Below are 19,605 nucleotides of genomic sequence, written 5' to 3'. Positions count from 1 at the left end.
TCTTGCAGACACTGCTTCTAGAGGAACATCGAATATGGATCTGAAAAAAGATTCATCTGACCAAAGGCGTAAATCCTGGGGGGGATGGAGGGTATACATCCCCCCTTCATTTTAGGTGGAGGGTATGGTGCATACAATCATCCCCCCTACAGTTTGGTCTGTTGAATTGTTTTATTGCATCACAGGCCTACAAATTGTGTGTTTGTTCTTGTGATTCTCATGTTCTTACCAATCAAATTACATAATTAGGCCTAGATGTAGGCTTTTTCAGTAGCCAAAATGTACATCTTTAATATAGGCGTGCTTCTAAGCTTTTCGATCTAAGCGATAGTTCGTAACTATCAGTCAGTAGGCCTAAGCATACATCCAAGTATTGTGGCAACAAGATTACTCTGTGACTGCATGTGTACAGCTTTCAGGTTCACGTAATCGAAGATTACCAATTTGCAAAAATGAACAGTCCACATAAGTGGTTGCAAAAATCATCCCCCCATTGGGTGTAAAAATCTACGCCCCTGCATTTGACCACATATCCACTATGGTCTCTCCCAGTGGCATCCATCTATGTACAATGGACTTCAACAGAAAAACCATGAAAAAAGACATGGTAAATTAACAGTTTTGTTTAGTGATTTATTGGAATTCTTCAGTGGAGTTCTCAATCCAGGAATGGTGTAGTATCATAACTTTTATTTTATGTTGTAATTATCCTGTAGATACAAGAAGTTCCAAGTCATAATGATGGCATTAATATCATAACAATTAGAACAACTAGAAAATTCAAAAGATTTTATGTCAAATTTTCTTGTTAGTTCAAGAATAGATTATAATGTCATGTTATATTTTTATACTGTAATTTAGAAATTAACTAAAGGGTGCACAAAGTTTAGATGAACCAAGCTCCTGAAAGAGGGCACAAAATATAAATGAAATCTTAAAACCTTAAAGCTTTGTGAACTATCTGGAACTAGGATTATATTACAAATAAGGGTAAGCTAAGATTAGATTAAGTAAGGTTGCTGTGTAGATTAAAATGAGAATGGTTCACTAGCTAGTAGAGTGAATCTGTCACTGTGTTTATGAATCAATGTTAGTTATCATGCACAGTGAGATATTTTGTACAAGTAATTTAACTTTTTATATTAGAACAGTGCAGCTGTAAATGTAGGTCTACAAGTTACAAAGTGCAAAGCTTTTAATGAAACAGTAAGAAAATAAAACTGTCATTGTTACAACGACTGGACATTTAATTATTTTCACCGAATAGCTTAGAGTAACTCATAAACACTAAAGCACACAATGAGGCTAAGGAAAGTATAGAGAATGTAGTTTAACACATACGTAAGAGGAGAGAGGTTATTTGCAGCCGATACAATAAGTGAGTAAAGTGTTTCTGATTCAAATCATGATGCAGTATAAATTTATTAGTTATGTTAGCATACTGAAGTTGGTGGCATTCATTCGTAAATGTGACCTACGAGAAGTTACAACAGAACAAGTATTCAAGTTTGGATATCATGATGGAAGGAAGAAACCAATTTTATCATTTCATGGTCTGGACATTAAACAGATAATTCAAAAGAAGTTACTGGTGGAAAAACAATGTTATAACATTATTCAGTAGATAAGCTGGTTAAAACAATAAAAATGTATGAAGACTAAATGTATCATTCCATTCATTGTTTGTCACCGATTTTATTTTCTTAACAGCTGAATGAGTTTGGAAAATAAATAAGTAACATCAGTGCTACACACTGTTCTAACATTATTAAATATAGGTTCACTATGTTGAGTGAAAGACGACTGAAAACGTAATAAAACTAAGCAGTTGATGGTGACAGTGTTGACAGGTAACATGTTATTGAGTCACAGTACTGAATAAAATATTCTGAAACTAGAAGTACAGGCAATTAAAAAGATTAACATTATTAATCTGATGAAACTGATATATCTCATTATATTTTGATCCTGGTATCTATCAATCTTTTCAGAGGTAAAGTAACTCCTTGTCTTACCATGTTAAACAATATTCTTTAGAGTAACTTGCACTATGTTCAAAGATTTCAACTTTCATTTATTTATAACAGTAAATTTTGGAAAGCAGGTTTCAAAGAATCACTGATTTAGAAATACAATACACCGTCAATGGATACTAACAAAACATTTATTCAAAGTTTAAAAGCAAAATCTATTACATATATTTCAAGAGGTACTACTGTTGATTAAATGTTTAAAAACAGGGAAGTTGACTCATCAACATTAAAATATCTTGTTATTTATATGTGCAATTTAAGTAGAACGGTACTTCATCTTCAGTTTGTAAAAATGAGGCACTGAATACCAATATTATGCAAGATATATCAGGGGTCCACAGAAAAATTTTGATATAATTCTCCATTTGTGTGCGTGTGTGTGTGATGGCTGATTAAATTATCAAGGAATATTTAGTTTATCGATAAATATAAGCCTAGTATGCTGAAACCCGCAAAACATTTGTGGCCAAACTGATATTTTTATTGTAACAGTACTTTACACACAGGATTTCAAAAATAATATAAAATAATTATATCTTTTGTATGTTAACTGTTTTAGTTTAATCAGAGCTAAACTTTACCGAACGTAATCAATACTACCAATAAATAAACTTAATGTTATTTTACGACATAACGTTAAACCTTTTTAAAAAATTTGATGAGCTTTTAATATATAGTTGTATAAAACATGTACTAAAGTATGTGTACATCCGTTGAAATAAATAGCGCGCGCATACGTATTTTCAGGACAAACAAAATTTGTGTTATTACAATAGAAACTTAAAAAAGATTCAGTAACTGCGTTCTTCACAGCTGCGACACCTCCAAACTGAACTTAGAAGAAAGAAAAGTTTTATTTTTTTTCTTCCCTTTACAAATTACATCAATTAAATATTATAATAAATTGATAAAATATAAATTTTATATTTTTAATTGCAATGAAGTTAAAAGTACTATTTTCACCTAAAATTTTAAATTTGATATTCAGGTGTGCACTCAATACCTGAAAGATGGTCGCTGTTCCTTTTAGTGTTAATCATGTAACTGTGGTTTCTTTCATTCTCTTATATGTTACGGTAAGTATATTACTGCTATACTCAAAATGTAAAAACAGAATAACATACTTTGCATAATGAAGTGTTTGATAGGTGCTTAAATAAAGGTTTAAAAGTTATTTTCAAATACTATCACCTTTAAACAGAAAAGTTGTTTCTAATCAGATGATAAAAATTTCATTTTTTTTGCTGTAAACAAAGAATTGGTTGTTTTAACTTTAAATTACATCAGAAGGGCTGATACATCTTATTTGGTGTTAGAAAATCAACGTCAGAGAAAAATGGAATTAAATATTTGTTGTTTTAGTCTGATGGAAGTACAATATATATAGAAATAATTATAATTTACATTTCTCGGAAATTATTAAAAGACCTGTAGGAAGGTAAATTGGATAAAGTTTTAGAGAAACTAGTTACAACATAAGGATCAACACGTGATATTCTTGTTGTATGTACATAAAAGGCATAACGATACATACACGAAGACAGACCAGTCTTGGCCTAGTTAAAAATAATAAACGTTTTCTTTATGGCAAAACCAATTTGGAGCAATATTACAACTTTAGCCTACGTTACGTTTCCAATAATTAAGGGAAGCTAAACTAGAAAATACATACAACATGGCAATTGTTAATGAAACCTTTTAAGTGGAAGAAAGTGCATTTAATAACTTGTCAATCACATTATATCTGCCACATTCAGCAACAATCGAGGCCCTTTCCTCAATATCGGTGTACTAAGCCATATACAGACTCACTTGATCCAAACAAGTTGGATATTTAAAGACGGGAATATCCGAAAATCATCAGCCTATCAGATACGTTCAAGCCTCATGTAACACTATACAAGTCAAAATCTTTAATTATCCTCTTTGAAAGTTCCAGCTTTGTTTGGAGAAGAAACAAACAAACAAAGCAACACAAGATGTGAATTAATGATAAAATCAGATAAAATGTAACTAAAGTAATCTGTGCAGGAAAAACAAACTCAGGCTATTTTTATTTTGTGACAGTTCTCTTAATAATGAGATTCCTATAAGAGCTTACTGTTAAAACTTCCTACTTTTATCATTTTAATACTAGGCGACGTCTTAACCCACTAAGCCCGAAAGAAATCTCAGCCTTAAAAAACCAGACTACTGCAAATATAAAGTACAGACATGGTAGCAAAACCACATCACTATCAAAATACCAAGTATTGACTTAGTAACAAACTCAAGACTGCTGCCAAGACACCTAGAACAAACTTGGTAACGAAATCAAGAATGCTGCAAATATATCTAGAACAAAAATGGCAAAAAACTGAAAATTTCTGCCAAAATACCAAGATAAAGTCATTAAAAATAAAAAATGCTGTCAAAACATATAAAAGAAACTTGGTAAAATCAAGAATGCTGCCAAAATAACTAGAACAAACAGGATAAAGTATGCAGAATCCTGCCAAAAGGCCTAGAACAAACTTAATAACAAAATAAAAAATGCTGCCAAAACACGTAGAAACAAACTTGGTAAAGAAATCATGAATGCTGCCAAATTACCAAGAACAAACTTGAGAAGCAAAATCGAAAATGCTGCCAAAACACCTAGAAGAAATTTGGTAACAAAATCAAGACTGCTGTCAAAATAGCTAGAACAAACTTGTTAATAAAATTAAAACTGCTGCCCAAATAAATAAAACCAACTTGGTAACAAAATTAAGATTGTTGCCAAAATACCTATCCCTGAACCTACTCGCCTCACAGAGACAAGAATAAAATCAGGGATTCAATTCCCCTCGGTAGGCTGAGCAGATAGCCCTTTATGGCTTTGCTATACGAAAAACAACACACACACACAGAAAAGAAAGACTATTAAAAATGCTAATAGTACACAAATAATTAATAATAAACTCGTGGACAAGGAACTTTCCTCTTAATGCGCAGAAATCAAAATGAATGTGTCATGAAACGTTTAACGAACAACACAGTTTTCTGATAAATATTTCTATTTCATAAAAAATATCAGTCCACATCTGATATTACAAAATTATTAAACACTAATGGAATGGATTCAGTCTCTTATAGTTAATTGTGGCCCGGCATGGTCAGGTGGTTAACGCTCTCGACTCGTAATTCGAGGGTCGCGGGTTCGAATCCATGCCACACTAAACATGCTCGCCCTTTTCAGCCGTGGGGGCATTATAATGTTACGGTCAATCCCACTATTCGTTAGTAAAACAGTAGTCCAAAAGTTGGCGGTGGGTAGTGATGACTACCTGCCTTCCCTCTAGTCTTACACTGCTGAATTAGGGACGGCTAGCGCAGATAGCCCTCGTGTAGCTTTGCGCGAAATTCAAAAGACATTTTGAAAAATAGTGCCGTTATTAACACAATGCTTGTTGGCGTACTTACCGAATTAACTTAAGATTTAATTTGTGATGTTCTCGTTTTTGTTTGATTTTATTTTTGTCAGTCACTTCAGCGAAAGATGATGTTTTACCTATCGTTTTCAAAATGTCAGTTCTACTCTGATAAAACATATCTACCAGGAATCGGTGGTTTGTTATTCTTGTAACACCATAAAGCAAACTTTAGGTTTGAACTTTCGAACTACAGACACTCCCCGAGTTTCAGGAAAACGTCCATTATGAAAGTTAAAATAAAACGTCCGTGCTGTATCGCTTTCAGTAACAGGTAAGTTTCATGCAGCCTAGAATAAAGTACCTAAATTAGCATAGCCACTGTCAATATTTGATTTGTAAACAAAGCATAGTTTCAACACTTAGTCATTAAGTGCTTCCTGAAAGGATCACCAGAAAGGTGCCATATATTCTGTCAGGTTACTAAAGTCCACACTCTTCTTGAAATCGCGCGCTTCAAGGACGTAAAAGCAAGCGTAGATTCAAGAGCAGTGTAAACGCTAACACACAGTGGAGAACGTTTCATAAACTTCACCACCTGTCAAATCACTTGAATAGTAGTTAGTCCAAACGTATGTAAAAAGCCAAATTAAAATGTAGCGTAGTATTTCTGGAATATATTTAATAAATTAGCCAATGAACAATCAACATAAGCTGTTTTTTCTTCTTTGTAACTATCGTTGAAATAAAATTTGAAAGTTGTGACGTTCAAACGGAGCCTATGTTGCTTGTCGTCTTTGTGGAACAACCTTACAAATGTTATGTTACAAATAAAGGAAAACTCACATTCTCCCAACTGTCAAAAATAAGAATTAATATTTACTAAAATATATGGATTAAAAAAACAAACAGAAAAATTTAATTTTGTTAAAAATAATTTATTACCTACTGGAACAGGCTGATCCTGTTCCTCATATGATCAATATTATTTATAAGCATAATTTATCTGATGAACCAATCATAACAAAAAGTGTAATTCATTCTTACACATCTGTTCTGAGCATATTATACCATCCAAGTTAAAAATTCAAAACCAATTATATCAACAAACAAGTATAATAATGCTACCATCACCATCACATGGCTTCAGTTTAAAAATATTTTGTAAATAACCTCGGTCAGATGAGGAAAAAACCAACAACATTGCCTAATGTCACATTTTATTTAAACATTTTCAATGTGAGGTAGCATTTATTATAAATTTTCACACTTACGACTAATGAAAAGCTATTGTCTGTTTTGACTTTTTGTAATATCAACAATATAAACACATATCTACTGAAAACATACACTCATCTTTACCAACACTATAAAATCACATCTATGAATATAAACTTGCATCTGTTAACACTAATAGACTATCTAACAATAATATAAACACATATCTATCATTACAGTACGCTATCAACCAACAGTATAAATTAACTTAGATCAATAATACAAGCTCACATCTATCACCTCAAGTACAAAACCTCACAACCCAACAACTGAATGTCTTTCCTAAGGTATAAAAACCAAAGATTTAACACAATATTCCAAACATGTTCTAACTAGTGATTTATAAAATGAAATTATAAAACCTCTTTGGGCTTGTATTCAGCATATGCATAGAAAACCCAAAATCCTATTTGTCCAACCACTAGCAGCAGAATATTTTTTCAAAGGCTTGAGAGACTGATCAAATATTACACCATGATTCTTTTCTTTCATAACACTATTAAGGTTATTTCCATGGAAATTGTACTTATAATTCAAATTATAATAACTTGCATGCAATATCTTGCATTTATTACAATTTATTACATCTATTGTCCAACTCACTAACTGATCTAAATCCTTTGGTAAAGCAGCAGCATCAACTGCCAGTAACACCCAAGACCTTAATATCATCTGTACATTTAAGTAATTTCTTGACAATTTCTACATCTACGTCATTGATGTAAATAAAAAATGAGCAATGTAATAAGACTGGGCTTTGAGGTAGACGACATACACCATGAGATACATTAATCTAGTTTGAATTAATTCCATTTATGACAACCCTCAGCTTTCTTCCATCAAACCACTCTTCTATCTGACCAGTTATCTTATCCTTCAACATATATAGAAAAAAGTTTCTTTACAAGCCTTTGTGGAACTTTGTCAAATGCTTTCTGGAAATCCAGATACACCAAATCTACACCATCACCCTCATCTACATATGCAGTAGAATTTCCAAATCATGTCAGGATTCATAAGGCAAAATTTTTACTTCGTAAAACCATGTTGACTATCCAATAAGATTCTAAACTTTGCAAAGCATGATTTACCAGACTTTCCAAACCTTTTCCCACAACTAATGTAAGACTAATAGACCTATAATTACTGGAACAACTTCCATTACCTCACTTGAAGACATGAGTGACATTACCTAATTTCCAATCTGTTTGTACCTGTCAACCATTCAAGAATTTACAAAAGAATTGTGGCAACTGTCTCGCATATCCAATCCTTGACCTACTTTAAAACCATTAGAGAAATATTACTTGGTCCAGACCCCTTATCATTCTTTAAACTTCCCAATTTTATTTTAACAAGCACAGAATTTATGCAATTATCTTGTTCAACTTTATCTCCATCCATCAATTGTTCAAGATGAAGAATACTGCTTAAGTGTTCATTAGTGAAAACTGAAAAAAAAAAAAAAGAATTTAATAAATTAGCCATCTAATAAATATGAGATACAAGCCTTCCTCTGTCATTGCTCAATCAGCCATCTAATAAATATAAGATAGAAGCATTCCTCTGTCATTGCTCAATTAGCCATCTAATAAATATGAGATACAAGCCTTCCTCTGTCACTGCTCAATTAGCCATCTAATAAATATGAGATACAAGCCTTCCTCTGTCATTGCTCAATTAGCCATCTAATGAATATGAGATACAAGTCTTCCTCTGTCACTGCTCAATTAGCCATCTAATAAATATAAGATAGAAGCCTTCCTCTGTCATTGCTCAATCAGCCATCTAATAAATATGAGATACAAGCCTTCCTCTGTCACTGCTCAATTAGCCATCTAATAAATATGAGATACAAGCCTTCCTCTGTCATTGCTCAATTAGCCATCTAATGAATATGAGATACAAGTCTTCCTCTGTCATTGCTCAATTAGCCATCTAATAAATATGAGATACAAGCCTTCCTCTGTCATTGCTCAATCAGCCATCTAATAAATATAAGATAGAAGCATTCCTCTGTCATTGCTCAATTAACCATCTAATAAATATGAGATACAAGCCTTCCTCTGTCACTGCTCAATTAGCCATCTAATAAATATGAGATACAAGCCTTCCTCTGTCATTGCTCAATTAGCCATCTAATGAATATGAGATACAAGTCTTCCTCTGTCACTGCTCAATTAGCCATCTAATAAATATAAGATAGAAGCCTTCCTCTGTCATTGCTCAATTAGCCATCTAATAAATATGAAATACAAGCCTTCCTCTGTCATTGCTCAATCAGCCATCTAATAAATATGAGATACAAGCCTTCCTCTGTCACTGCTCAATTAGCCATCTAATAAATATGAGATACAAGCCTTCCTCTGTCATTGCTCAATTAGCCATCTAAAGAATATGAGATACAAGTCTTCCTCTGTCATTGCTCAATTAGCCATCTAATAAATATGAGATACAAGCCTTCCTCTGTCATTGCGCAATCAGCCATCTAATAAATATAAGATAGAAGCATTCCTCTGTCATTGCTCAATCAGCCATCTAATAAATATAAGATACAAGCATTCCTCTGTCATTGCTCAATTAACCATCTAATGAATATAAGATACAAGCCTTCCTCTGTCATTGCTCAATTAGCCATCTAATAAATATGAGATACAAGCCTTCCTCTGTCATTGCTCAATTAGCCATCTAATAAATATAAGATATAAGCCTTCCTCTGTCATTGCTCAATTAGCCATCTCATGAATATAAAATTCAAGCATTCCTCTGTCATTGCTCAATTAGCCATCTAATAAATATAAGATACAAGCCTTCCTCTGTCACTGCTCAATTAGCCATCTAATGAATATAAAATACAAGCCTTCCTCTGTCATTGCTTAATTAGCCATCTAATGAACATAAGATACAAGCCTTCCTCTGTCATTGCTTAATTAGCCATCTAATGAATATAAGAAACAAGCCTTCCTCTGTCATTGCTTAATTAGCCATCTAATGAATATAAGATACAAGCCTTCCTCTGTCATTGCTCAATGCTCTTATCCCCATCCTAAGATTTTGTTTACCCATAATATACTTTTAAAAATCATTATTGTAAAACTTTATGTTTTTCATACATTCTTTTTGATATCGTAATTTCCAGTTGACCAACTTCCTTGATCTTCTATAATATCAGTCAGTTATATTTATAATATCAGTCAGTTATATTTTATAATATCAGTCAGTTATATTTTATAACATCAGTCAGTTATATCATGTTGAAGTTGAGAATATTATGGATAACATAATCAGTCAGTTATATTTTCTTAAATTTGTGATGCTTTTATTTAATTTTATCTCTTATATCCTTTGTCAGACAACCTGGTTTGTTTTTAATTGTTTTTAATTTTTCTTTTCTGTAAGGAATATATATTTGGCTCAAATATTTATTTATTTTTTTTATTTTCCACATTTGCTCAGCATCTTCAAATAACTCAGCTGCCAATTTCACAAGAGATAATTCTTGTTGCCTCTGTTCCAAATTTGTTTTTTCAAAATTTGTAACTAAAATATCATTATTCCTTATCTCCATATGGAACAGAACATCAAATCTAAAATAGTAATGATCACTCACAGATGTTCCCCAGTTTCCACCCTCTTGATCATTTCTATACTTGAAGTTAACAATAACTACAAAATAACATTGTTCTTAGTAGGTTTCTTGATTAATTGGTGAAGTAATCCATCCTGAACAGTTTCTTATCTTCCTCGTGGTTTGTATCTAGCACTTCCCAATATATATGCTTGAAATTAAAAATCACCCACAACGACTTTATCTGAAAACGTAATCTCAATGTAAAGTTTATCACTAATTTCATCAGTTTTATTTAGTGGTTTCTAACGAATTCCTAGTAAGAGCTTTTCCCCCTTGATATCCACCAACAGAAACCTAAATGGATTCAGTCTCCTTACTGTTATCTTCAACATAACTCACACTTAACATAAAAAACCTCTCCTTCTCCTCTTTGTACTATTCTGTCCCTATAACCACGTATTTCAGTCATCAAAATAATCTATATTGAGCCATGTTTATGGTAGAAGAGCTAATTAATAAATACAAGGGGCTTATAAAAGCATTTAAAGATAAAGATCTTTAATTAATTGTGTCAGGGATACTGGCAAGAATTAATTATGGAGATGAAATTTGAATAGGTTACTACGGCTAACTACTAGGCTGAAATTAATATGTAAGGATGAGCAGGTTGGACTCATGGAATAAGCTTAGTGGGAGAAGGAAACTTTTTGGAATGGGTGGTTTACAGTTACGTTTGTAAGGGCTATTAACTCAGCTGTCAGGAAAGTTTAAATTACAAATAAATAGTGGTGAGGGCAAATATAAACTAAATTTTAAAAAAACTGAGATGTAGAGGAAAGTTTAGCATAGGAAATCAGTATAAAAGTAATATAAGAATAGGGTAATTGTTACTGTTGTAATGCTAGAAATATAAGAAATAAAACAGACAACTTTAGGACACTGGTAGAAATACAGTATGTTGATATAAATTGTTAAATATAGATGGTTTTGATGACCCAAGTTTCTTTGAAATGCATGGTTATAGGGACGAAACAGTAAAAAGATGGGTAGGAGTGGTTCTATATCTAAAGTGTGGGTTATATCATGTTGAAGTTAAGAATATTATGGATAACATGCACAACAAAAAACTGGATCATTGCCAGTCCACTTCATTATATTTCTTGTTCTGCCAGTTATATCTGTGAGTTATATCATGTTGAAGTTAAGAATATTATGGATAACATGCACAACAAAAACTGGATCATTGCCAGTCCACTTCATTATATTTCTTGTTCTGCCAGTTATATCTGTGAGTTATATCATGTTGAAGTTAAGAATATTATGGATAACATGCACAACAAAAAACTGGATCATTGCCAGTCCACTTCATTATATTTCTTGTTCTGCCAGTTATATCTGTGAGTTATATCATGTTGAAGTTAAGAATATTATGGATAACATGCACAACAAAAAACTGGATCATTGCCAGTCCACTTCATTATATTTCTTGTTCTGCCAGTTATATCTGTGAGTTATATCATGTTGAAGTTGAGAATATTATGGATAACATGCACAACAAAAAACTGAGTAATTGCCAGTCCACTTCATTATATTTCTTGTTCTGCCAGTTATATCTGTGAGTTATATCATGTTGAAGTTGAGAATATTATGGATAACGTGCACAACAAAAAACTGGATCATTGCCAGTCCACTTCATTATATTTCTTGTTCTGCCAGTTATATCTGTGAGTTATATCATGTTGAAGTTAAGAATATTATGGATAACATGCACAACAAAAAACTGGATCATTGCCAGTCCACTTCATTATATTTCTTGTTCTGCCAGTTATATCTGTGAGTTATATCATGTTGAAGTTGAGAATATTATGGATAACATGCAGAACAAAAAACTGAACCATTGCCAGTCCACTTCATTATATTTCTTGTTCTGCCAGTTATATCTGTGAGTTATATCATGTTGAAGTTGAGAATATTATGGATAACATGCACAACAAAAACTGAACCATTGCCAGTCCACTTCATTATATTTCTTGTTCTGCCAGTTATATCATGTTGAAGTTGAGAATATTATGGATAACATGCACAACAAAAAACTGGATCATTGCCAGTCCACTTCATTATATTTCTTGTTCTTCCAGTTATATCTGCCACTTGTGCCCATTGGTAGTATATTCTAACTCTTCGCCCACTCCTCTTCACCCCATAGACTATTCTATCCACAAGCCATATCAAGGAATCACCCGTAACTGTAAACTCTTTCAGTTCATAACCCATATCTTTCTTAATTTCTTCTGTTTCCCCCACTTCAAATAGTTCCTTGTCTACATAAGCCAAAGGCTGAAATCTGTTTTTCAATACAGTAAGGTCTTTACAATTAAGTTCACCACTTGTGACCCTAATACTACCCTTTCTAACTTTTTGAATGTCATTGTTAGTCTTAGCTGATGCCTCCTTTGCATGTAAAAAGCTGCTATTTAAATCCTGCTCTTATTTTCCACAGTTTATTCTTCCCTCTATCTATTTCCTCAACTTTAGTTGGGAGAGCCTCCAACTTCCCCTTCAACCTGCACACTCCACATATAAATTAAACATTGTCAATATTAGCTTCCTTAAAAATGCATAATAGTCCAGAGTTCCAATATTAAACTCATTCATTGCACCTACAGCACCTAGCAAACTGGAAATGCTTAACCCCCAAACTGGTGTTTATTTTCATTCTACAAATAATACACTTATTATTTGTAGAATTAAAATAAACACTAGGTACTATATTTAAATACACTTAGCTCATTATTAACACTATCAAGCCTAAGTTTCACTGTTAACTAGATTATAGACTGCATTTATTAAATAAAACAATGTAATCAATTTGTCTTACAATTCCACTGCAAGTTGATTTATAACTAAGCCTAATGAATGATGTGTAATTAGCCTAAACTAACATTATACTACACGTTATGCTACAAAAATCTAAATTAAAACCTTATTTTAATGACCAGTTTTACTAAATCTTGTTATTTTTTTTGTTATTCAACTCTAATTTCTGAGGATAAAAATAATAAAACCAAATAACGTACAAGAATCTACAACATTATATGAATTTAGCTTTCTAATGTCGTCACTTTTGAAGCTGTGCATCTAACATGTATATATATATAATTAGAAAATGAAATCAACCCACATTACAAACTATTTACAGCATATATCAACAATATATACCAATATTGACCAATACTATAAACTATCTATTAATACTATAAACTCATATCCATCAGCAATATAAATACATACCTATCAATACAAGAAACTCATACTAATCAACACAATATAGTAATACCTATCAACAGTATAGACATATACCTAACAACACAACAAACCATCTGTCAACAATATAAATTCATATCTCTCAACACTGAACTATCTATTAACACAAGTTAATATTTTCCTTACCTGAAAATGTATTTCCAACAGATTCCTATTCACGTGGTTAAATTATCTTCTTCATGCATCTGGCTTAATGATTTGCATGTCACTTGCCTTCACGTAACCTTCCCCTAAACTTCATGAGATTTCTCATGATTTGTGCTACTGTATGATGGTACCAACAACCTGTAATTAATAGGAGGGTGACACAGCCTCCTCCCTGTTTAATAACGCCCTCTATGTTTTTCACTTATGATCTTCATTCTGTAATGTGACAAGGAATACTAAGTTGCACCAAAGTGGGAAGGAAGGGCAGGAAGTGTATGAGAAGATGAATGTATATCAAAAATATGTTTTCAGAGATAGAAAATCTTAACATTCCCAAGGCATTATACACCTGAAAGTTCATGTATGAGACCAAAGTCAAACTGTTGGAATGGATCATGACCAATTTCCCCAAACTAAGGGAAGGAAAGGATCCAAAGCTTAATGAACAGCCAGTAATTCCAAGATGTTATGTAAAGTGGTCTAGAATAGAGACTAATCATCTAAAATCTTTCGATGCTCTAAACCCTCCTCTAACTCCAAAGAGAAGCATATATGAGCATGTGCAACTCAGAATAAGGAGGCAGAAGAGGAATGCCAATCATGGTGTTCTTTCTATGTAGTCACCATGTGAAATTGTCTGGGAAGGAAAAAGCGAGTTGGATTGGAGTCCAAGGAATCCTTGGCAAGGTTCTATTGACCATGTAGTGTCCATTGAAGATTGCACAACCTAATAGTATAAGCACTTCCATGAAAGACCACATCTCCAGAAGTGAAAGAATCTTGTATGTTGTGGATTATGTGATGTAAGGGATTTATTCACCAAAATCTTCATCCACTGTAGATGAATGAGAGAAAGTTGGGCATGTTTGAAGTAAGAGTGGATAAAGACTCTCAAGTAGACAAGGTATTTAGCAGGTACAAGGAATGAATTCACCTTGAAGATCAAACCAACATGAGCTGTTTCTCTTGGAACCAACTTTATGCACTCGTGAGCTACCTGATTTGATGGAGTCAGCACGAGTCAATTATCCATATAATGATGGAAGCACAAGCCATGAGTATAAAGCAGTTGAGCGAATGCCCTGACAACTTGTCAAAACACACAAGATGCAGTGGCCAGCCCAAAGGATAATGTGCAAAATTAGTAAACCCATTCCGTGTGAACAAATCAAAGATATTGAATTGTAGGTAATAGGAATGTAGAAATGTCCAAGACATTTACGTTGGTGTCTACAAACCCAGAATGAATGCCTATCATAGATTGAGAACAGACACCATGGTAAAACTGGAAATGTCTGTGAAAATTGAACCAAAACAAATCTATCACTGGGTACTACTTCTTGGTCTTTTGGAAAAACGTCAAACAACCTGCAGTAAAAACTTTGAGAAGTTTTTATGGCTGATTCTATAGTATCCTAGAGTAGAAGAGCCTGGACCACATTGGAGTGACACCGGCAACATGTGGGATCCCATATGATTATGTGATTTTAATTCTAGAATTCATTCATTACTTATTGTAACTTGTAACTATGTATTAACTGAGTTGTGTGAGAAACAAATAATTCGTTCTAAACCATTCTATTTTTATAAGAAAAACCCAGGAACATGGTTATTTATTTTAAATGAACTCATCTTACTAGTGGCACTGCCTAAATCAAATGTACACCAGTTTGATTATCAAGTTAGTGGATACGTGAGATTATCCAGGCAATAAAAGATTGTCTTATTCAAAGTTAACTGAAGTAGTTGAACTGACTGACTAGGACCCAGCTATTTAGAAAATAGTTTGATTGCACCTTCTGTTAACAAAATAAGTCCATTTAATGAATCAATGAGAGTAGCTTGATTATAAAGTCAATGTAGTAGAGCAAAATTAATAGTAGAAATAGTGAAAGTTGAAGAAATAACATAGTTAAGTTAATTAAGAAGAATAAATTGATAGACAATGTTATCATCACAGAAGATAGTCAAAAAATGATATAGTAAAGATGGTGTGACAAGAGTAAAGTGGGTCAGTTAGCACATAGGTTAAGTACATGACCAATCAAAGACAAAATGTACATGCTACATCACAAAACCAGTGAAACTAGATGTGACTTTTATGATATAATGATGTTAACAAGAGTAACAAACCAGATACTAACTGTGCATTGTGCTTATGATGATGTTAGCAAGAGTAACGAACCAGACACTAACTGTGCATTGTGCTTATGGTGATGTTAGCAAGAGTAACGAACCAGACACTAACTGTGCATCGTGCTTATGATGATGTTAGCAAGAGTAACGAACCAGACTAACTGTGCATTGTGCTTATGATGATGTTAACAAGAGTAACGAACCAGAAACTAACTGTGCATTGTGCTTATGATGATGTTAGCAAGAGTAAGGAACCAGACACTAACTGTGCATTGTGCTTATGGTGATGTTAGCAAGAGTAATGAACCAGACACTAACTGTGCATTATGCTTACAACAATAGAACAGTTAAATCAATTCTTATTATAATAAAAGGATTCGGGTGGCTGGAGTATATGCCATCAAGGAACTGAATGCAAAAGACACATATGGGATGTACTGAAACGTTATGTTGCATATCTACATGGATTACACTGGAAGGAAGAAGACGCATGACTTAGTGAATTTTTGCCAAGGTCTGTGTCATCAATATATGAAATTATAGTTAAAAGGAAGAGAAAAGGAGAGTAATTACTGTTGAGTAATTTAACTGGTCTTCAGTGTGTTTTATTTAAAAAATTTCAATTACCTAATGAATTGATGAATGGATTTTTATGAGAGAATCCAATTCAAATATAACCGACGCACTCATGAGCACTGCACCTAATGGAAGGCCTGTGCCTTGTACAATTGGATTGTTTACAGCGATTGGCACATCTTCAAGAAGTAGAAGTCCCTGATCTGTTATTATTGCATATCCATTCATTTTTCTGCTCTTTTATTCAGTGTACTAATATAAGCAACTTGTATTTAATATATTAATCTTTTGTTAATAACTTAAGGATATTTTTTGTTCTAAATGTTAAAAAGGAATACATATAACTATGTATGGACAATAATAATCTTTTGTTTTATATACCTAGGTTTGTTTAATAGTATACAACCAATGTGATATTAATACTTGAAATGTATTATTTACTATTAATGTCAGTTATTATTAAGTGTGTAATACTTGTTGAAAAATGGTAGTACAGGAAGTAATCAATGAATTCTTTAGTATGAAACAATGTAAACACTGCTTGACATAGGAGAGAAACAGAAACAGCAAAGTTGACAAGTGAATGTTTTTTTCAAGATAGTAAAAATTCTTTAATGATGGGAAGAGTGAAATAATTATGTTTTTATTAAGTGTTTTTACATCTCAGTGTTTAAGAAAGAAATTAAATAGAATCTACATAATAAAGTTTCTGGGTGAGATACACACATATGAAGTAATGGCATAAGAAAGGATGCCTACATGTAAAAACAAGGTAAAGAGCTAGGCAAAGCATAGTTTCTTAGCAATGAGAATCACAAGTTTCAAAACTTTTTTAAATAGATAATGCCAAGTTTGTCTGTAAATACACTTAGAAAAATGCTAGTGAAAGATAGTCACAAGTTTGACAGTGATAAGTTACTGATGCTACTCTAGGGATACGTAAAGAGCTAATGAAAAGTTTATGATAACAACTGTTACTGGGAGTTTGATGTAAGAAACTAAAGTCATGTTACAAATAAGAAGGCAACTGATTCACAAACCTCATAGCAACCAATTACCTAAAAGTTTTGGCTTTTCTTTCTGAGAAGTCTGATGAATTGTAGAAGTTAACCAATCAAGTGTCTGAACTATTTGTGAGTAGCTATGTGCACTACTAGGAAATTCATAAGACTACAAAGAAAATTAAATATAAAAACTCCTGTTTGGAGCTAAAAAGTCTGTTCTCCAGGAAGACAGAAAAGTTGTCCCAGGACTGAATTAGAAGACCAATAAAAAGTGCTCTGCTACTTCTTCCGTTTGACTGGTGTAGTTAAAAGATAATAAATAAAGTGAATTACGTAATAGAAGTTAGTAATTATGATACATCAAAGTATCATTTACATCAAATGTGAACTGAGAAGATACCGAGAAAAATATATAATGTAATGAGCATTATAGAAGAACTACTGAAAGAAACAGTTGAATATTTAATGTGTGTATTTTATAATTAAAAACACAAATACAAAATCAATGTATTTTGTGGTATCTCAGACTCACAGTCATTTTCTTTACTCTATTTATAAATTATCTTGAACCTGTGACTTGTGTACTACACTTTCAACTACAGACCTCCCTCCCTCCTTTATCTTTAAACCAAATTTACAGGAATCACAGAAAATTATCCACATGATGAAGAAAAACTCAGAAATCTAAGAATCTGCAGAAAACTGACATTCCATGAGCTACTTTTGGCTGTGATAGCACACTTATGAATCATGTTCACTACCTATTTAAATTTTTTTTTTCTAATTTTGTATGTATATTAACCATACTGTTATTAAAAATTTGTATTACTACAGCTTACAAACAAAAGTTCTCCTGCAGTGTACATAACAACAGAAATAAACTATACCATACAGAATGGCTCGTTGAATATACACGACTCTGCATGCAGAATGTAATAAAGTTATGATCTTAAAGAACTGAATGTTTCCAAATAATAAAAGAAACTTCTCATGCAAGTAAACAAATAAAGGTTGAAAGATTCATTTAAAACTTAAGTGTGTGTGTGTACAATAAAGTTCAAAACGATAGTAGGGTACAGTTCCAAATGACAGTAGGGTCCTCATTACTAATACAGGGTAGAAAATGTTTTGTTTTTTTCCCTCCATACATCTTGTCATGTGATCTTCCAGACAGTTGGGTATTGAAAGGCAAGGGAGTAAAAAACATGCAGACACATTTTTAAACTTGAATCTTTGCTGTTAATAAAAGTACTGTAATGTTAATTTTATCAATCATCTAAGCAGGTTACCAGTATGTAACTAGCCACTTTCCCTTACATTCAGTGGAAGAGCTTCTACTTAGAGGTCAAATCCTATAAGCTGTTTTATAACACGACTCTCAACAGTCCACACTTGGTTTACTCGCAATGACTAACATGAACTATAATCATTTGCAGATTTGACTGTGAAAGGAGGTGATCAAGAATTCTCTCAAGTAAGTGATACCAGCTTATTTCCCTGCCTTGTCAACCAAAAGTTAATAATCATACAGTCTTGAATAATTATCATATAGGGTGGAAAAGTGCCTCAAATAAATAATCGTACAATTATTGGGAACTATAATAATTATCATATAGGGTGGAAAAGTGCCTCAAATAAATAATCGTACAGTTATTGGGAACTATAATAATTATCATATAGGGTGGAAAAGTGCCTCAAATAAATAATCGTACAGTTATTGGGAACTATAATAATTATCATATAGGGTGGAAAAGTGCCTCAAATAAATAATACAATTATTGGGAACTATAATAATTATCATATAGGGTGGAAAAGTGCCTCAAATAAATAATTGTACAGTTATTGCACACTTCTGTATTACTCAAATGTCAAGTTTTACTTTATGCAAAAAGAAACATGACAAATGTGGATAAATACAGAAAAGTTTCAACAGAAATAAAAATCACATGTTAAATGGACCTAAACTGTACATTAATAAAAAATTTAAAGCTGTGTGGAAATGATAGATAAGGAAATGTGTTTACAAATCTTCTGACAGAAAATAAATTTGACAGTCAACAAAAATTAACTATTATAAGTAGACAGTATGCATGTGAAAATTCATTCAGTTTTACAAAGGAAATCAAATACAAATCACCTTTAAT

At 32.5% G+C, this 19,605-nt stretch overlaps 1 protein-coding gene across 5 annotated transcripts in view; it reads right to left on the bottom strand.

The window, feature by feature from the left end:
* LOC143249944 (furin-like protease 1, isoforms 1/1-X/2) overlaps positions 1-19,605 on the bottom strand; it is a 185,480-nt gene that overhangs the window by 123,917 nt on the left and 41,958 nt on the right. The window lies entirely within an intron of this gene.

Source organism: Tachypleus tridentatus, chromosome 4 (assembly GCF_004210375.1).
Source record: "Tachypleus tridentatus isolate NWPU-2018 chromosome 4, ASM421037v1, whole genome shotgun sequence".
Classification (NCBI taxonomy): Eukaryota; Metazoa; Arthropoda; class Merostomata; order Xiphosura; family Limulidae; genus Tachypleus; species Tachypleus tridentatus.
This window is presented reverse-complemented; position numbering and strand designations above follow the sequence as displayed.